This window comes from Oncorhynchus mykiss, chromosome 13 (assembly GCF_013265735.2).
Source record: "Oncorhynchus mykiss isolate Arlee chromosome 13, USDA_OmykA_1.1, whole genome shotgun sequence".
In the NCBI taxonomy this organism is placed as follows: domain Eukaryota; kingdom Metazoa; phylum Chordata; class Actinopteri; order Salmoniformes; family Salmonidae; genus Oncorhynchus; species Oncorhynchus mykiss.
In genome coordinates this window covers 1,881,076-1,901,086 of record NC_048577.1, presented here as the reverse complement: position 1 = coordinate 1,901,086, position 20,011 = coordinate 1,881,076, and the positions used below count along the sequence as shown (strand labels likewise).

The following is a 20,011-nucleotide window of genomic DNA, read 5'->3' as shown; positions in this document are numbered from 1 at the left end:
CCGTCCACTAGATTATACGTCACACTGGCAGCGTCGCCTGAAAGACGCTCATCGCCATCTGCTGACTGGAGTTGGTAACGCAGTTGAGGGAAAAGTTATTTCATTATAAAATACAATAGATACGTACAAATAGAAACATGTGTTGATTGATTAGTGCAGATTTTTAATGAGTGAAATTTTTAATCAAACTCAACATCTACTACACATTTTGGCTTGGCCCCTAAGACCCTCACAAACTTTTACAGATGCACAATTGAGAACTTCCTTTCGGGCTGTATCACACCTGGTACGGAAACAGCACCGCCCACAACCGCAGGGCTCTCTCAGAGGGTGGTGCGGTCTTCCCAACGCATCACCAGGGGTAAACTACCTGCCCTCCAGGACACCTACAGCACCCGATGTCACAGGAAGGCCAAAAAGATCATCAAGGACATCAAAAACTAAGCCACGGATGATTCTCCCCGCTATCATCCAGAAGGCGAGGTCAGTACAGGTGCATCAAAGCTGGGGCCGAGAGACTGAAAAACAGCTCCTATCTCAAGGCCATCAGACTGTTAAATAGCCATCACCAGCCAGCTACCTCCCGGTAACTAAACTCTTCACCATAGCGGAGGCTGCATGGAAACACTGGTCACTTTAATGTTTACATTCTGCTTTACTCATTTCAAATCAAATCATATCAAATTGTATTTGTCACTTGCGCGAAAGACAGCAGGTGTAGACGTTACAGTGAAATGCTGACTGACAAGACCTTAACCAACGATGCAGTTTTAAGAAAATACCTAAAAAAAAATCACAAGTAAGAAAAAAAAAGTAAGAGATAAGAAAAACAAATGATTAAAGAGCAGCAGTAAATAACAACAGCAGAGCTACCAGTAAATAACAACAGCAGAGCTACCAGTAAATAACAACAGCAGAGCTACCAGTAAATAACAACAGCAGAGCTACCAGTAAATAACAACAGCAGAGCTACCAGTAAATAACAACAGCAGAGCTACCAGTAAATAACAACAGCAGAGCTACCAGTAAATAACAACAGCAGAGCTACCAGTAAATAACAACAGCAAAGCTACCAGTAAATAACAACAGCAGAGCTACCAGTAAATAACAACAGCAGAGCTACCAGTAAATAACAACAGCAGAGCTACCAGTAAATAACAACAGCAGAGCTACCAGTAAATAACAACAGCAGAGCTACCAGTAAATAACAACAGCAGAGCTACCAGTAAATAACAACAGCAGAGCTACCAGTAAATAACAACAGCAGAGCTACCAGTAAATAACAACAGCAGAGCTACCAGTAAATAACAACAGCAGAGCTACCAGTAAATAACAACAGCAGAGCTACCAGTAAATAACAACAGCAGAGCTACCAGTAAATAACAACATCAGAGCTACCAGTAAATAACAACAGCAGAGCTACCAGTAAATAACAACAGCAGAGCTACCAGTAAATAACAACAGCAAAGCTACCAGTAAATAACAACAGCAGAGCTACCAGTAAATAACAACAGCAGAGCTACCAGTAAATAACAACAGCAGAGCTACCAGTAAATAACAACAGCAGAGCTACCAGTACATAACAACAGCAGAGCTACCAGTAAATAACAACAGCAGAGCTACCAGTAAATAACAACAGCAGAGCTACCAGTAAATAACAACAGCAGAGCTACCAGTAAATAACAACAGCAGAGCTACCAGTAAATAACAACAGCAGAGCTACCAGTAAATAACAACAGCAGAGCTACCAGTAAATAACAGCAGAGCTACCAGTAAATAACAACAGCAGAGCTACCAGTAAATAACAACAGCAGAGCTACCAGTACATAACAACAGCAGAGCTACCAGTAAATAACAACAGCAGAGCTACCAGTACAGAGTCAATAGCAGAGCTACCAGTACAGAGTCAATAGCAGAGCTACCAGTACAGAGTCAATAGCAGAGCTACCAGTACAGAGTCAATAGCAGAGCTACCAGTACAGAGTCAATAGCAGAGCTACCAGTACAGAGTCAATAGCAGAGCTACCAGTACAGAGTCAATAGCAGAGCTACCAGTACAGAGTCAATGGCAGAGCTACCAGTACAGAGTCAATAGCAAAGCTACCAGTACAGAGTCAATAGCAGAGCTACCAGTACAGAGTCAATAGCAGAGCTACCAGTACAGAGTCAATAGCAGAGCTACCAGTACAGAGTCAATGTGTCAATATGCGGTTGCACTGGTGGGAAAGTGGAGTGTGGAGTGCAATAGAGATTGCATCATCTGTGGATCTGTTGGTGCGGTATGCAAATTGAAATGGGTCTAGGGTTTCTGGGATAATGGTGTTGATGTGAGCCATGACCAGCCTTTCAAAGCATTTCATGAATACAGACTGTGAGTGCTACGGGTTGGTAGTCATTTAGGCAGGTTACCTTAGTGTTCTTGGGCACAGGGACTATGGTGGTCTGCTTGAAACATGTTGGTATTACAGGCACAGACAGGGACAGGTTTAAAATGTCAGTGAAGACACTTGCCAGTTGGTCAGTGGATGCTCGGAGAACACGTCCTGGCAATCTATCTGGCCCAGTGGCCTTGTGAATGTTGACCTGTTTAAAGGTTTTGTTCAAATTGGCTACCGAGAGCGCTATCACAGTCATCCAGAACAGTTGGTGCTCTCGTGTATCTCAGTGTTGCTTACCTGTATTCTATTCTACTGTATTGTAGTCAATGCCACTTCTTCATTCCATTCTTTGACTTTTAGATTTGTGTGTATTGTTGTGAGTTGTTAAATACTACTGCACTGTTTGGAGCTCGGAACACAAGCATTTAGTTAGATACTACTGCTGGAGCTAGGAACACAAGCATTTAGTTAGATACTACTGCACTGCTGGAGCTAGGAACACAAGCATTTAGTTAGATACTAATGCATTGTTGGAGCTAGGAACACAAGCATTTAGTTAGATACTACTGCATTGTTGGAGCTAGGAACACAAGCATTTAGTTAGATACTACTGCACTGCTGGAGCTGGAAACACAAGCATTTCTCCACACCCGCAATAACATCTGCTAAATATGTGTATGGACCAATAACATCTGCTAAATATGTGTATGGACCAATAACATCTGCTAAATTTGTGTATGGACCAATAACATCTGCTAAATATGTGTATGGACCAATAACATCTGCTAAATATGTGTATGTGACCAATAACATCTGCTAAATATGTGAATGTGACCAATAACATCTGCTAAATATGGACCAATAACATCTGCTAAATATGTGTATGGACCAATAACATCTGCTAAATATGTGTATGGACCAATAACATCTGGTAAATATGTGTATGGACCAATAACATCTGCTAAATATGGACCAATAACATCTGCTAAATATGTGTATGGACCAATAACATCTGCTAAATATGTGAATGTGACCAATAACATCTGCTAAATATGGACCAATAACATCTGTTAAATATGTGTATGGACCAATAACATCTGCTAAATATGTGAATGTGACCAATAACATCTGCTAAATATGGACCAATAACATCTGCTAAATATGTGTATGGACCAATAACATCTGCTAAATATGTGAATGTGACCAATAACATCTGCTAAATATGGACCAATAACATCTGCTAAATATGTGCATGGACCAATAACATCTGCTAAATATGTGCATGGACCAATAACATCTGCTAAATATGTGCATGGACCAATAACATCTGCTAAATATGTGAATGTGACCAATAACATCTGCTAAATATGGACCAATAACATCTGCTAAATATGTGAATGTGACCAATAACATCTGCTAAATATGGACCAATAACATCTGCTAAATATGTGCATGGACCAATAATATCTGCTAAATATGTGCATGGACCAATAACATCTGCTAAATATGTGCATGTGACCAATAACATCTGCTAAATATGTGCATGTGACCAATAACATCTGCTAAATATGTGTATGGACCAATAACATCTGCTAAATATGTGTATGGACCAATAACATCTGCTAAATATGTGTATGGACCAATAACATCTGCTAAATATGTGCATGGACCAATAACATCTGCTAAATATGTGTATGGACCAATAACATCTGCTAAATATGTGTATGGACCAATAACATCTGCTAAATATGTGACCAATAACATCTGCTAAATATGTGAATGTGACCAATAACATCTGCTAAATATGTGCATGGACCAATAACATCTGCTAAATATGTGTATGGACCAATAATATCTGCTAAATATGGACCAATAACATCTGCTAAATATGTGCATGGACCAATAACATCTGCTAAATATGTGTATGGACCAATAATATCTGCTAAATATGTGTATGGACCAATAACATCTGCTAAATATGTGCATGTGACCAATACAATTTGATTTGTATTTAAGCATTTTCTTATTTATTCAGTCAACTGGACAGATAACTTTAAAATAATCATTTAGCTCTATACTGCTCCTACATGTAACAATACATCATGTAGATGTATATAATGAACAGACTAGGTCTATACTGCTCCTACATGTAACAATACATCATGTAGATGTATATAATGAACAGACTAGGTCTATACTGCTCCTGTATGGTGTAACAATACATCATGTAGATGTATATAATGAACAGACTAGGTCTATACTGCTCCTGTATGGTGTAACAATACATCATGTAGATGTATATAATGAACAGACTAGGTCTATACTGCTCCTACATGGTGTAACAATACATCATGTATATAATGAACAGACTAGGTCTATTCTGCTCCTACATGGTGTAACAATACATCATGTAGATGTATATAATGAACAGACTAGGTCTATACTGCTCCTACATGGTGTAACAATACATCATGTAGATGTATATAATGAACAGACTAGGTCTATACTGCTCCTGTATGGTGTAACAATACATCATGTATATAATGAACAGACTAGGTCTATACTGCTCCTACATGGTGTAACAATACATCATGTATATAATGAACAGACTAGGTCTATACTGCTCCTACATGGTGTAACAATACATCATGTAGATGTATATAATGAACAGACTGGGTCTATACTGCTCCTACATGGTGTAACAATACATCATGTAGATGTATATAATGAACAGACTAGGTCTATACTGCTCCTGTATGGTGTAACAATACATCATGTATATAATGAACAGACTAGGTCTATACTGCTCCTACATGGTGTAACAATACATCATGTATATAATGAACAGACTAGGTCTATACTGCTCCTACATGGTGTAACAATACATCATGTAGATGTATATAATGAACAGACTAGGTCTATACTGCTCCTACATGGTGTAACAATACATCATACATACACTACCGTTCAAAAGTTTGGGGTCACTTAGAAATGTCCTTGTTTTTGAAAGAAAAGCAATTTTTTCGGGCCATTAAAACAACATCAAATTGTAGCTGGAAACGGCAGATTTTTAATTGAATATCTACATAGGCGTACAGAGGCCCATTATCAGCAACCATCACTCCTGTGTTCCAATGGCACGTTGTGTTAGCTAATCCAAGTTTATCATTTTAAAAGGCTAATTGATCATTAGAAAACTCTTCTGCAATTATGTTAGCACAGCTGAAAATTGTTGTTCTGATTAAAGAAGCAATAACACTGGCCTTCTTTAGACTCGTTGAGTATCTGGAGCATCAGCATGTTCGATTACAGGCTCAAAATGGCCAGAAACAAAGACCTTCCTTCTGAAACTTGTCAGTCTATTCTGGTTCTGAGAAATGAAGGCTATTCCATGTGAGAAATTGCCAAGAAACTGAAGATCTCGTACAACGCTGTGTCCTACTCCTTTCACAGAACATCACAAACTGACTCTAACCAGAATAGAAAGATGAGTGGGAGGCCCCGGTGCACAACTGAGCAAGAGGACAAGTACATTAGAGTGTCTAGTTTGAGAAACAGAAGCCTCGCAAGTCCTCGACTGGCAGCTTCATTAAATAGTACCCGCAAAACACCAGTTTCAACGTCAACAGTGAAGAGGCGACTCCGGGATGCTGGCCTTCTAGGTAGGCAGAGTTCCTCTGTCCAGTGTCTGTGTCCTTTTGAATAACAAACTGAAAGACTAATGAGCATCCTAAGGAAATTACATTGATTAAAATAGTAAGAATAGGATGTAATATCCAACCAGAAATATACGCTTGTTTTACTAGTCTTTGTAAACAATATAATTGTACCCAAAAAATTGTCAAGTTAGTTGAAAATGTTACATGTAAAATATGAAGTATCAAAACCAAATGTTCCCCCGTTTGTTATAATAATTAACATAGTGAGGCATGGGATGGAGTAATAACATGTAAATGTTCCCCCGTTTGTTATAATAATTAACATAGTGAGGCATGGGATGGAGTAATAACATGTAAATGATCCCCCGTTTGTTATAATAATTAACATAGTGAGGCATGGGATGGAGTAATAACATGTAAATGTTCCCCCGTTTGTTATAATAATTAACATAGTGAGGCATGGGATGGAGTAATAACATGTAAATGTTCCCCCTCTGTTATAATAATTAACATAGTGAGGCATGGGATGGAGTAATAACATGTAAATGTTACCCCGTTTGTTATAATAATTAACATAGTGAGGCATGGGATGGAGTAATAACATGTAAATGTTACCCTCTGTTATAATAATTAACATAGTGAGGCATGGGATGGAGTAATAACATGTAAATGTTACCCTCTGTTATAATAATTAACATAGTGAGGCATGGGATGGAGTAATAACATGTAAATGTTACCCTCTGTTATAATAATTAACATAGTGAGGCATGGGATGGAGTAATAACATGTAAATGTTCCCCCGTTTGTTATAATAATTAACATAGTGAGGCATGGGATGGAGTAATAACATGTAAATGTTACCCTCTGTTATAATAATTAACATAGTGAGGCATGGGATGGAGTAATAACATGTAAATGTTCCCCCCTCTGTTATAATAATTAACATAGTGAGGCATGGGATGGAGTAATAACATGTAAATGTTACCCCCTGTTATAATAATTAACATAGTGAGGCATGGGATGGAGTAATAACATGTAAATGTTACCCCGTTTGTTATAATAATTAACATAGTGAGGCATGGGATGGAGTAATAACATGTAAATGTTACCCTCTGTTATAATAATTAACATAGTGAGGCATGGGATGGAGTAATAACATGTAAATGTTCCCCCGTTTGTTATAATAATTAACATAGTGAGGCATGGGATGGAGTAATAACATGTAAATGTTACCCTCTGTTATAATAATTAACATAGTGAGGCATGGGATGGAGTAATAACATGTAAATGTTCCCCTCTGTTATAATAATTAACATAGTGAGGCATGGGATGGAGTAATAACATGTAAATGTTACCCCCTCTGTTATAATAATTAACATAGTGAGGCATGGGATGGAGTAATAACATGTAAATGTTACCCTCTGTTATAATAATTAACATAGTGAGGCATGGGATGGAGTAATAACATGTAAATGTTACCCCCTCTGTTATAATAATTAACATAGTGAGGCATGGGATGGAGTAATAACATGTAAATGTTACCCTCTGTTATAATAATTAACATAGTGAGGCATGGGATGGAGTAATAACATGTAAATGTTACCCCGTTTGTTATAATAATTAACATAGTGAGGCATGGGATGGAGTAATAACATGTAAATGTTACCCCCTCTGTTATAATAATTAACATAGTGAGGCATGGGATGGAGTAATAACATGTAAATGTTCCCCCGTTTGTTATAATAATTAACATAGTGAGGCATGGGATGGAGTAATAACATGTAAATGTTACCCTCTGTTATAATAATTAACATAGTGAGGCATGGGATGGAGTAATAACATGTAAATGTTACCCTCTGTTATAATAATTAACATAGTGAGGCATGGGATGGAGTAATAACATGTAAATGTTCCCCTCTGTTATAATAATTAACATAGTGAGGCATGGGATGGAGTAATAACATGTAAATGTTCCCCCCTCTGTTATAATAATTAACATAGTGAGGCATGGGATGGAGTAATAACATGTAAATGTTCCCCTCTGTTATAATAATTAACATAGTGAGGCATGGGATGGAGTAATAACATGTAAATGTTCCCCTCTGTTATAATAATTAACATAGTGAGGCATGGGATGGAGTAATAACATGTAAATGTTCCCCCCTCTGTTATAATAATTAACATAGTGAGGCATGGGATGGAGTAATAACATGTAAATGTTACCCTCTGTTATAATAATTAACATAGTGAGGCATGGGATGGAGTTATAACATGTAAATGTTACCCCGTTTGTTATAATAATTAACATAGTGAGGCATGGGATGGAGTAATAACATGTAAATGTTACCCTCTGTTATAATAATTAACATAGTGAGGCATGGGATGGAGTAATAACATGTAAATGTTACCCCCTCTGTTATAATAATTAACATAGTGAGGCATGGGATGGAGTAATAACATGTAAATGTTACCCCCTTTGTTATAATAATTAACATAGTGAGGCATGGGATGGAGTAATAACATGTAAATGTTCCCCCGTTTGTTATAATAATTAACATAGTGAGGCATGGGATGGAGTAATAACATGTAAATGTTCCCCTCTGTTATAATAATTAACATAGTGAGGCATGGGATGGAGTAATAACATGTAAATGTTCCCCCCTCTGTTATAATAATTAACATAGTGAGGCATGGGATGGAGTAATAACATGTAAATGTTCCCCTCTGTTATAATAATTAACATAGTGAGGCATGGGATGGAGTAATAACATGTAAATGTTCCCCCCTCTGTTATAATAATTAACATAGTGAGGCATGGGATGGAGTAATAACATGTAAATGTTCCCCTCTGTTATAATAATTAACATAGTGAGGCATGGGATGGAGTAATAACATGTAAATGTTCCCCTCTGTTATAATAATTAACATAGTGAGGCATGGGATGGAGTAATAACATGTAAATGTTCCCCCCTCTGTTATAATAATTAACATAGTGAGGCATGGGATGGAGTAATAACATGTAAATGTTACCCTCTGTTATAATAATTAACATAGTGAGGCATGGGATGGAGTTATAACATGTAAATGTTACCCCGTTTGTTATAATAATTAACATAGTGAGGCATGGGATGGAGTAATAACATGTAAATGTTACCCTCTGTTATAATAATTAACATAGTGAGGCATGGGATGGAGTAATAACATGTAAATGTTACCCTCTGTTATAATAATTAACATAGTGAGGCATGGGATGGAGTAATAACATGTAAATGTTACCCCCTCTGTTATAATAATTAACATAGTGAGGCATGGGATGGAGTAATAACATGTAAATGTTACCCTCTGTTATAATAATTAACATAGTGAGGCATGGGATGGAGTTATAACATGTAAATGTTACCCTCTGTTATAATAATTAACATAGTGAGGCATGGGATGGAATAATAACATGTAAATGTTCCCCCGTTTGTTATAATAATTAACATAGTGAGGCATGGGATGGAATAATAACATGTAAATGTTCCCCCGTTTGTTATAATAATTAACATAGTGAGGCATGGGATGGAGTAATAACATGTAAATGTTCCCCCGTTTGTTATAATAATTAACATAGTGAGGCATGGGATGGAGTAATAACATGTAAATGTTACCCCGTTTGTTATAATAATTAACATAGTGAGGCATGGGATGGAGTAATAACATGTAAATGTTCCCCTCTGTTATAATAATTAACATAGTGAGGCATGGGATGGAGTAATAACATGTAAATGTTCCCCTCTGTTATAATAATTAACATAGTGAGGCATGGGATGGAGTAATAACATGTAAATGTTCCCCTCTGTTATAATAATTAACATAGTGAGGCATGGGATGGAGTAATAACATGTAAATGTTACCCCGTTTGTTATAATAATTAACATAGTGAGGCATGGGATGGAGTAATAACATGTAAATGTTCCCCTCTGTTATAATAATTAACATAGTGAGGCATGGGATGGAGTAATAACATGTAAATGTTACCCCGTTTGTTATAATAATTAACATAGTGAGGCATGGGATGGAGTAATAACATGTAAATGTTACCCCGTTTGTTATAATAATTAACATAGTGAGGCATGGGATGGAGTAATAACATGTAAATGTTCCCCTCTGTTATAATAATTAACATAGTGAGGCATGGGATGGAGTAATAACATGTAAATGTTACCCCTCTGTTATAATAATTAACATAGTGAGGCATGGGATGGAGGAATAACATGTAAATGTTACCCTCTGTTATAATAATTAACATAGTGAGGCATGGGATGGAGTAATAACATGTAAATGTTACCCCCTCTGTTATAATAATTAACATAGTGAGGCATGGGATGGAGTAATAACATGTAAATGTTCCCCTCTGTTATAATAATTAACATAGTGAGGCATGGGATGGAGTAATAACATGTAAATGTTCCCCCGTTTGTTATAATAATTAACATAGTGAGGCATGGGATGGAGTAATAACATGTAAATGTTCCCCCGTTTGTTATAATAATTAACATAGTGAGGCATGGGATGGAGTAATAACATGTAAATGTTCCCCCCTCTGTTATAATAATTAACATAGTGAGGCATGGGATGGAGTAATAACATGTAAATGTTCCCCCCTCTGTTATAATAATTAACATAGTGAGGCATGGGATGGAGTAATAACATGTAAATGTTCCCCTCTGTTATAATAATTAACATAGTGAGGCATGGGATGGAGTAATAACATGTAAATGTTACCCCCTCTGTTATAATAATTAACATAGTGAGGCATGGGATGGAGTAATAACATGTAAATGTTCCCCTCTGTTATAATAATTAACATAGTGAGGCATGGGATGGAGTAATAACATGTAAATGTTCCCCTCTGTTATAATAATTAACATAGTGAGGCATGGGATGGAGTAATAACATGTAAATGTTACCCCCTTTGTTATAATAATTAACATAGTGAGGCATGGGATGGAGTAATAACATGTAAATGTTCCCCCCTCTGTTATAATAATTAACATAGTGAGGCATGGGATGGAGTAATAACATGTAAATGTTCCCCCCTCTGTTATAATAATTAACATAGTGAGGCATGGGATGGAGTAATAACATGTAAATGTTCCCCTCTGTTATAATAATTAACATAGTGAGGCATGGGATGGAGTAATAACATGTAAATGTTACCCCCTCTGTTATAATAATTAACATAGTGAGGCATGGGATGGAGTAATAACATGTAAATGTTCCCCTCTGTTATAATAATTAACATAGTGAGGCATGGGATGGAGTAATAACATGTAAATGATACCCTCTGTTATAATAATTAACATAGTGAGGCATGGGATGGAGTAATAACATGTAAATGATACCCTCTGTTATAATAATTAACATAGTGAGGCATGGGATGGAGTAATAACATGTAAATGTTACCCTCTGTTATAATAATTAACATAGTGAGGCATGGGATGGAGTAATAACATGTAAATGTTACCCCGTTTGTTATAATAATTAACATAGTGAGGCATGGGATGGAGTAATAACATGTAAATGTTACCCCCTTTGTTATAATAATTAACATAGTGAGGCATGGGATGGAGTAATAACATGTAAATGTTACCCCCTCTGTTATAATAATTAACATAGTGAGGCATGGGATGGAGTAATAACATGTAAATGTTACCCCCTTTGTTATTATAATTAACATAGTGAGGCATGGGATGGAGTAATAACATGTAAATGTTCCCCCCTTTGTTATAATAATTAACATAGTGAGGCATGGGATGGAGTAATAACATGTAAATGTTACCCCCTTTGTTATAATAATTAACATAGTGAGGCATGGGATGGAGTAATAACATGTAAATGTTACCCCCTTTGTTATAATAATTAACATAGTGAGGCATGGGATGGAGTAATAACATGTAAATGTTCCCCTCTGTTATAATAATTAACATAGTGAGGCATGGGATGGAGTAATAACATGTAAATGTTCCCCTCTGTTATAATAATTAACATAGTGAGGCATGGGATGGAGTAATAACATGTAAATGTACACCCCTTTGTTAATATGTATTGGCAATACTTCACTTAATGGTGAGGCATGGAATAATAAAACATGTATATTTTGTCAGGCTGAATGTTTGAAATATGAGGTGATTTGAGTCATGCTTCTTCAGTAGTGGAATAAAGACAATTAGCACTATAATGTTGTAAAGAAATACCGTGTATACTGGAGTGATGTAGGATTGTCAATCAAATTGTTCATAGACCAATTTTTGATAGTCCATGTGTATAGGCTGCAAGTACGTTGAAATTAAGTTGTTTTCAAATCGCTGAGCACAACCACCCGAAGAAGACGTCTTTTCAACTTTCACTTTCAACCAAAACCGACCATGATGGATGTCGGGTCTTATTGTCAACGTCTTTTTAATGACATTTTGCCATTGTAAATAAGACTTTGTTCTTAACTGACTTGCCTAGTTAAATAAAAGGTTACATTACTACAATGTTAAAAACATTGTACATTGTGACATCATTAAAATACTCCTGTGATTTTAAAACATTCTACATTGTGACATCATTAAACTACTCCTATTACAATGTTAAAGCATTCTACATTGTGACATCATTAGAACACTCCTACTACAATGTTAAAATATTCTACATTGTGACATCATTTCATTGATTTCATGAAACAACTCATAAATGTATTTTCTGATGTCTAATCAGAGCTCTTTTATCAGAGTATCTCTTCCAACATTGATGACAGCTATGAGGTTTCTCTCCTGTGTGTTCTCTGGTGTGTAGTCAGATGGCTAGATGTAACAAAACTGTTCCCACATTGATCACAGCTATAAGGTTTCTCTCCTGTGTGTATTCTCAGGTGTGCTACCAGGTTGCCTGCATGAGCAAAACACTTTCCACATTGATTACAGCTATATGGTTTCTCTCCTGTGTGTGTTCTCTGGTGAATAGTCAGATTGCTGGATGTAACAAAACTCTTCCCACATTGATTACAGCTATAAGGTTTCTCTCCTGTGTGTGTTCTCTGGTGAATAGTCAGATTGCTGGATGTAACAAAACTCTTCCCACATTGATTACAGCCATGAGGTTTCTCTCCTGTGTGTGTTCTCTGGTGAATAGTCAGATTGCTAGATGTAGTAAAACTCCTCCCACATTGATCACAGGTATGAGGTTTCTCTCCTGTGTGAATTCTCTGGTGTGATTGTAATGTATATAATTTGGAAAATGTCTTCCCACATTGATCACAGCTATAAGGTTTCTCTCCTGTGTGTGTTCTCTGGTGAATAGTCAGATGACTAGATGTTGTAAAACTCTTCCCACATTGATCACAGCTATGGGGTTTCTCTCCAGTGTGAATTCTCTGGTGTGATTGTAATGTATATAGTTTTGAAAATGTCTTCCCACAGTCAGAGCAGCTATAAGATTTCTCTCCTGTGTGTGTTCTCTGGTGTGTTTTCAGGCTGCTTGGAGCATTAAAACTCTTCCCACATTGATCACAGCTATTACGTTTCTCTCCTGTATGGATTCTCTGATGTCTTTTGAGCTCTGCTGAAGAGGTGAATCTCTTCCAACAGTCAGAGCAGCAGTGAGATGTCTCTTCTGTGTGAAATCTCTGGTGCACTTTCAGTGAACCTGATATTGAGTAACTCTTCCCACGGTCAGAGCAGTGGAGAGATTTCTTCCCTGTGGGTTTCCGCTTGAGATGTTCTGATGTGGAGAGATTCTTGTCTGCCTTGTCAGCTTCATGAGGTTGTTGAGGCTCCCCAGTGGATCCACGATTGTCACGTCTCTCTCCTGTGTGAACAACAAGTCAAACAGATGGTTAAAAAGGCCCACAACAACAGAAATCCACTGTTTATTTTTTTTTTAGCTAAAAAGGTGATTCCCATGACGTGGTACAACAATTTACGTTCTTAATGAATGTTTAAATGCTTTTACAAACTTATTTGACAATCAGTGAACAACAGTCACACTTTGTCTTGTTTTTTTTTCACTTTAGTTGTAAAGTTGATGATTCTGGAATATCTATATGGGCCCTTTTCTGTGTTTGCTCAAATTTGCCACACGAGGACGATGTGCAATTCAGTTGCAGAAACTTCTCCCCGCTGAAGAAGAAACCACTACGTAGAGATGTGGTATATCTACGTTGAGAAAAAATGGTGAGTGACGATTGTAGTTTTCCACAATGTATTCTGAATATTACCATACATTATCAGCGCAAGATCAGGATGCTGCTGAAGGAAACTCACATTAAGCTCTGTGTCTATTCACTAATTCACCACCGTGGGGGGGAAACTCAGGGGAGTTCTCATAGGCTGACAGCAAAAATAGCCTCCATTTACAGGTTGCTTATGAGTGCATTTCACACTACTTTTGGATTCTATCGTTTGTCCTGATTAATATAATGTTTAAGCAGTTTATACTTTAAAAAAAACAACAACATTGTAATACATTTTAGAATAAGGCTGTAACAAATGTGGAAAAAAGTCAAGGGGCCTGAATACTTTCCGAAGGCACTGTACACTGAATATGGAAAACATGACATTCACCTGGATCCACCTGGTCAGTGTATCAGAGAAGGGTGAAAGGTTAAGACCCTGAACTGACAACCAATTAGCAAAATAAAAACAATCCCAATAAAAAGCTGTTTCAGCTCTATTTGTTTTGCATCAATGGGCTGCATCTCAATCCACCAATCATCTGTCTTCTCACATAAACGTCTGTAGCGCCCGAACAGCTTGGGCCTAAACACTGATACTGAAACCACCTCTGTGGAAAGGCAAGTCTCTCACAAAAAAAACACATACAGTACCAGTCAAACGTTTTGGACTACATTTCTACATTGTAGAAATGTCTTGTTTTAAATGCTAGGAATCTTAGCACAGTAGACATGCTCATGTTATTTATATTAGTGCAGGGTGAGCTGCACACAGTGGACTTCCTACTAGGGCACAATTTCCTTCCTTCTGAATGCTTTTGAGACAGTTGGCATTCTCAACCAGTTTCATGAGATAGTCACCTGGAATACATTTCAATTAAATGGTGTGCCGTCTTAAAAAGTTAATTTGTGGAATCAGTTGTGTTGTGACAAGATAGGGTTGGTATGCAGACGATAGCCCTATTTGGTAAAAGACAAAGTTCATATCATAGCAAGAACACCTTAAATAAGCAAAGAAAAACGACAGTCCATTATTACTTTAATACATGACGGTCAGTCAATCCGGAACATGTCAAGTTTCTTCAAGTGCAGTCGCAAAAACCATCAAGCACAATGATGAAACTGGCTCTCATGAGGACCGCCACAGGAAAGGAAGACCCAGAGTTACCTCTGCTGCAGAGGATCAGTTCATTAGAGTTAACTGGCTCAAACTGCAGCTCAAATAAATGCTTCACAGAGTTCAAATAACAGACACATTTCAACATCAACTGTTCAGAGGAGACTGTGTGAATCAGGCCTTCATGGTCGAATTACTGCAAAGAAACCACTACTAAAGGACACCAATAAGAAGAAGAGACTTGCTTGGGCCAAGAAACACTGGACATTAGACCGGTGGAAATCTGTATTTTGGTCTGATGAGTACAAATTTGACATTTTTGGTTCCAACCGCTGTGTCTTTGTGAGACGCAGAGTAGGTGAACGGATGACCTCCACATGTCTGGTTCCCACTGTGAAGCATGGAGGAGGTGTGATGATATGGGATTTATTTAGAATTCAAGGCACACTTAACCAGCATGGCTACCACAGCATTCTGCAGCGATACACCATCTCATCTGGTTTGCACTTAAGACTATCATTTGTTATTCAACAGGACAATGACCTAACACACCTCCAGGCTTGGTAAGGGCTATTTGACCAAGAAGGAGAGTGATGGAGTACTGCATCAGATGGCCTCCACAATCACCCAACCTCAACCCAATTGAGATAGTTTGGGATGAGTTGGACGGAAGAGTGAAGGAAAACCAGCCAACAAGTGCTCAGCATATGTGGGAACTCCTTAAAGACTGTTGGAAAAGCATTCCAGGTGAAGCTGGTTGAGAGAATGCCAAGAGTGTGCAAAGGTGTCATCGAGGCAGAGCGGCTAGATTGAAGAATAACACTAACACTTTGGTTACAACATGATTCCATGTGTTATTTCATAGTTTTGATGTCTTCACTGTTATTCTACAACATAGAAAATAGAAAATAGAAACATAGAAAATAGTAAAAATAAAATAAAAACTTGAGGCGGTAGTAGGAAGTCCACTGTGTGCAGTTCACCCTGCACTAACATAAATAACATGAGCATGTCTACTTCGCTAAGCATCCCAGTAAAGCAATTAAAACAATCAAGCATCCCAGAAGTGCTAAAATAGCCCACGTTAACATACAGTGGGGAGAAAATGCAAAACCGGCAGTGTTTCCTACTTACAAAGCATGTAGAGGTCTGTAATTTTTACTTAAGTCATGCAATAAAATGCAAATTAATTACTTAAACTTAAACTGGATTTTTATTTTAGATTCCGTCTCTCACAGTTGAAGTGTACCTATGATAAAAATTACAGACCTCTACATGCTTTGTAAGTAGGAAAACCTGCAAAATCGGCAGTGTATCAAATACTTGTTCTCCCCACTGTATGTAGCTTAAAAAACAACAATACTTTGCTTGTAACAGTTGACATTCATATTCTGACTATCTCTGAAACTCACTTAGATAACACCTTTGATGATACAGTGGTAGCAATACATGGTTATAACATCTACAGAAAAGACAGAACTGCCAAAGGTGGAGGTGTGGCTGTTTTATATTCAGAACCACATTCCTGTAACGCTTAGAGATGATCTCATGTGAAATGAAGTAATATGGCTACAGGTTCATCTGCCTCACCTGAAGCCCATTCTGGTGGGAAGTTGCTATAGACCAAGTGCTAACAGTCAGTATCTGGATAATATGTGTGAAATGCTTGATAATGTATCTGATATCAACAGAGGTATATTTTCTGGGTGATGTAAATATTGACTGTCTTTCATCAGGCTGCTCACTCAAGAAAAAGCTTCAAACTGTAACCAGTAACTGTAAGCCGGTTCAGGTTATCAGACAACCTACCAGCATTGTTACAAACAGCCCAGGAATTAAATCATCAACATGGTTTGATCATATCTTTACTAACGCTGCGGAAATGTGTTTTAAAACAGAATCCAAATCCATCAGATGTAGTGATCACAAAATAGTAGCCATGTCTAGGAAAACCACAGTTCCAAAGGCTGGGCCTAATATAGTGTATACGAGGTCAGGCTGGGCCTAATATAGTGTATAAGAGGACAGGCTGGGCCTAATATAGTGTATAAGAGGTCAGGCTGGGCCTAATATAGTGTATAAGAGGTCAGGCTGGGCCTAATATAGTGTATAAGAGGTCAGGCTGGGCCTAAAATAGTGTATAAGTGGTCAGGCTGGGCCTAATATAGTGTATAAGAGGTCAGGCTGGGCCTAATATAGTGTATAAGAGGTCAGGCTGTGCCTAATATAGTGTTTAAGAGGTCAGGCTGGGCCTAATATAGTGTATAAGAGGTCAGGCTGGGCCTAATATAGTGTATAAGAGGTCAGGCTGGGCCTAATATAGTGTATAAGAGGTCAGGCTGGGCCTAATATAGTGTATAAGAGGTCAGGCTGGGCCTAATATAGTGTATAAGAGGTCAGGCTGGGCCTAATATAGTGTATAAGAGGTCAGGCTGGGCCTAATATAGTGTATAAGAGGTCAGGCTGGGCCTAATATAGTGTATAAGAGGTCAGGCTGGGCCTAATATAGTGTATAAGAGGTCAGGCTGGGCCTAATATAGTGTATAAGAGGTCAGGCTGGGCCTAATATAGTGTATAAGAGGTCAGGCTGGGCCTAATATAGTGTACAAGAGGTTATTCAAGAGGTTTTGTAGTGATTCATATGTTGTTGATGTGAATAATATTTGTTGGTCCGTGGTGTATAATGAGGAGCAACCAGACGCTGCTGGTCTGTGGTGTGTAATGAGGAGCAACCAGACACTGCTGGTCTGTGGTGTGTAATGAGGAGCAACCAGACACTGCTGGTCTGTGCTGTGTAATGAGGAGCAACCAGACACTGCTGGTCTGTGCTGTGTAATGAGGAGCAACCAGACGCTGCTGCTCTGTGGTGTGTAATGAGGAGCAACCAGACGCTGCTGGTCTGTGGTGTGTAATGAGGAGCAAGTAAGTAAGTAAGTTATACAATGACTTATCAACAGCTCTAACAACTTGACCTCCACTAGAGTCAGTGGGGGGGGGGGGGGGGGGGGGGGGGTGAATATTATACAATGACTTATCAACAGCTCTAACAATTTGACCCCTACAGGAAATCTACACTGGCAGTTATAGAAAGACCCATTTACTATATAACCACTGATTCTTGAAGAATATAACTTATAAATGCCTCATATGTTTCAACTGTATTACCCCATCAGAAACCAATATATACGCCTGTATAATGCCACTGTTTGTAAACAAACACTGTACAGCTTCAATAGTAGGTTAAAACTCTCATGTTTAACTCATGGATGGCCAGACTGTCAAGCCAACACCTTATAACTGTTACGCCAAGATGTCGGAACCTCTTGACAAGGTCGCTAGGTGTTGGGTTACGGTGGCTACAATAGCTTTCTCTATGAATTTAAGAGTGGTTACACTTCTCCTTCCCCCATCCCTCAGCTGTTTACCAAACCAAATCTCTGGGCAGGCATTTTGTTGCTGTTTAAATCCTAGTTTGCCCCATTTTAAAAAGCCACACATCAATCAACCAATATGCCGTTTACACAATAACAAATCTGTCATTCCACCACTGTTTTGGTAATAAGATGAGGGATGGGACTGGAAAAATGTAACTACTCTCAAATTCAAAGACAGACCTATGGGTGCAAGGACTGACCATCCATGATATCAACATTATAGTTTTAACCAGTTTACAGTGTTGGTTTACATTGTTTCTAAACATTGGAGTAAAAAAAGCTTATTTGGGTTCTGATGGGGTACAACAGTTGAACTAAGCTCATGAGGCATGTGTTATATTCTTCAAGAATCAATGGCTATAAATTAATAATTTAAAAGTAATAAAATAAATGTAGCATTTGCAGATTTCCGCTTTAACACCAAACATCAGTTCAACAACTGCAGAGTTTGTGCCTCTGTATTTAAAACAGTACTTACTAGTGTTAATCAGGGAACGGTTTCTCAAAACCATCTTACTGCTAAGTTCATCATTAGAACCATTGGATGCCTTAAGATGCCTTTGGGAATCCGGGCCCAGATAATCAGTTTCTTCCTCCTCCTTTTTCGACATGACAGTCATCTCCCCCTCCTCCCCTACATCCTCCTCTTTATCTTCCTCCTCCTCTTTCACTCTGAACGCATCTTCCTCTTCTTTCACTGAAACGTCTTTCTCTTCTTCTTTCACTGAAACAGCCTCACCCTCTACTTGTTTTTGTATTGTAACAGCCTCCTCTTCCTCTTTCACGAGAGCTTCTTTCTCCGTCCAGCAGACCTCCTCTTCTTTATCAGGAGGAGAGTAGTTTAGTGAACTCATGGTCAGAGATGTTAGCTAGCTATGCTAATGCTAACTTAACCAGCCAGCTAGAAGACCAATAATAACAACGCCGTAAATGGGATAACTAACAAGACGACAGAAGTGTGTTTAAAACCTAGTGGCTAATAAACACTAAAGCGTCTAAAGATCTTTATTGGTTCGTCTATTTTGTCTAGCAAGCTACCGAGGTGTCTAACTGTTGCTGCTGTTGAAAGAAGCGTTCCGTCCACTAGATTATACGTCACACCAGCAGCATCGCTTTAAAGTTTCAGACCGCCATCTGCTGACTGGAGTGGGTAACGCAGTTGAGAGAAATTAATATTTAATTTTCAGAAAAAAAAAAGTTAAACGGCAGGAAGTTTTTACTCA

At 38.0% G+C, this 20,011-nt stretch overlaps 1 pseudogene; it reads right to left on the bottom strand.

Annotated features, from left to right (window-relative positions):
* Positions 1 to 12,097: 12,097 nt before the first annotated feature.
* On the bottom strand, positions 12,098 to 19,466 carry LOC118938410 (annotated as a pseudogene).
* Positions 19,467 to 20,011: the final 545 nt, after the last annotated feature.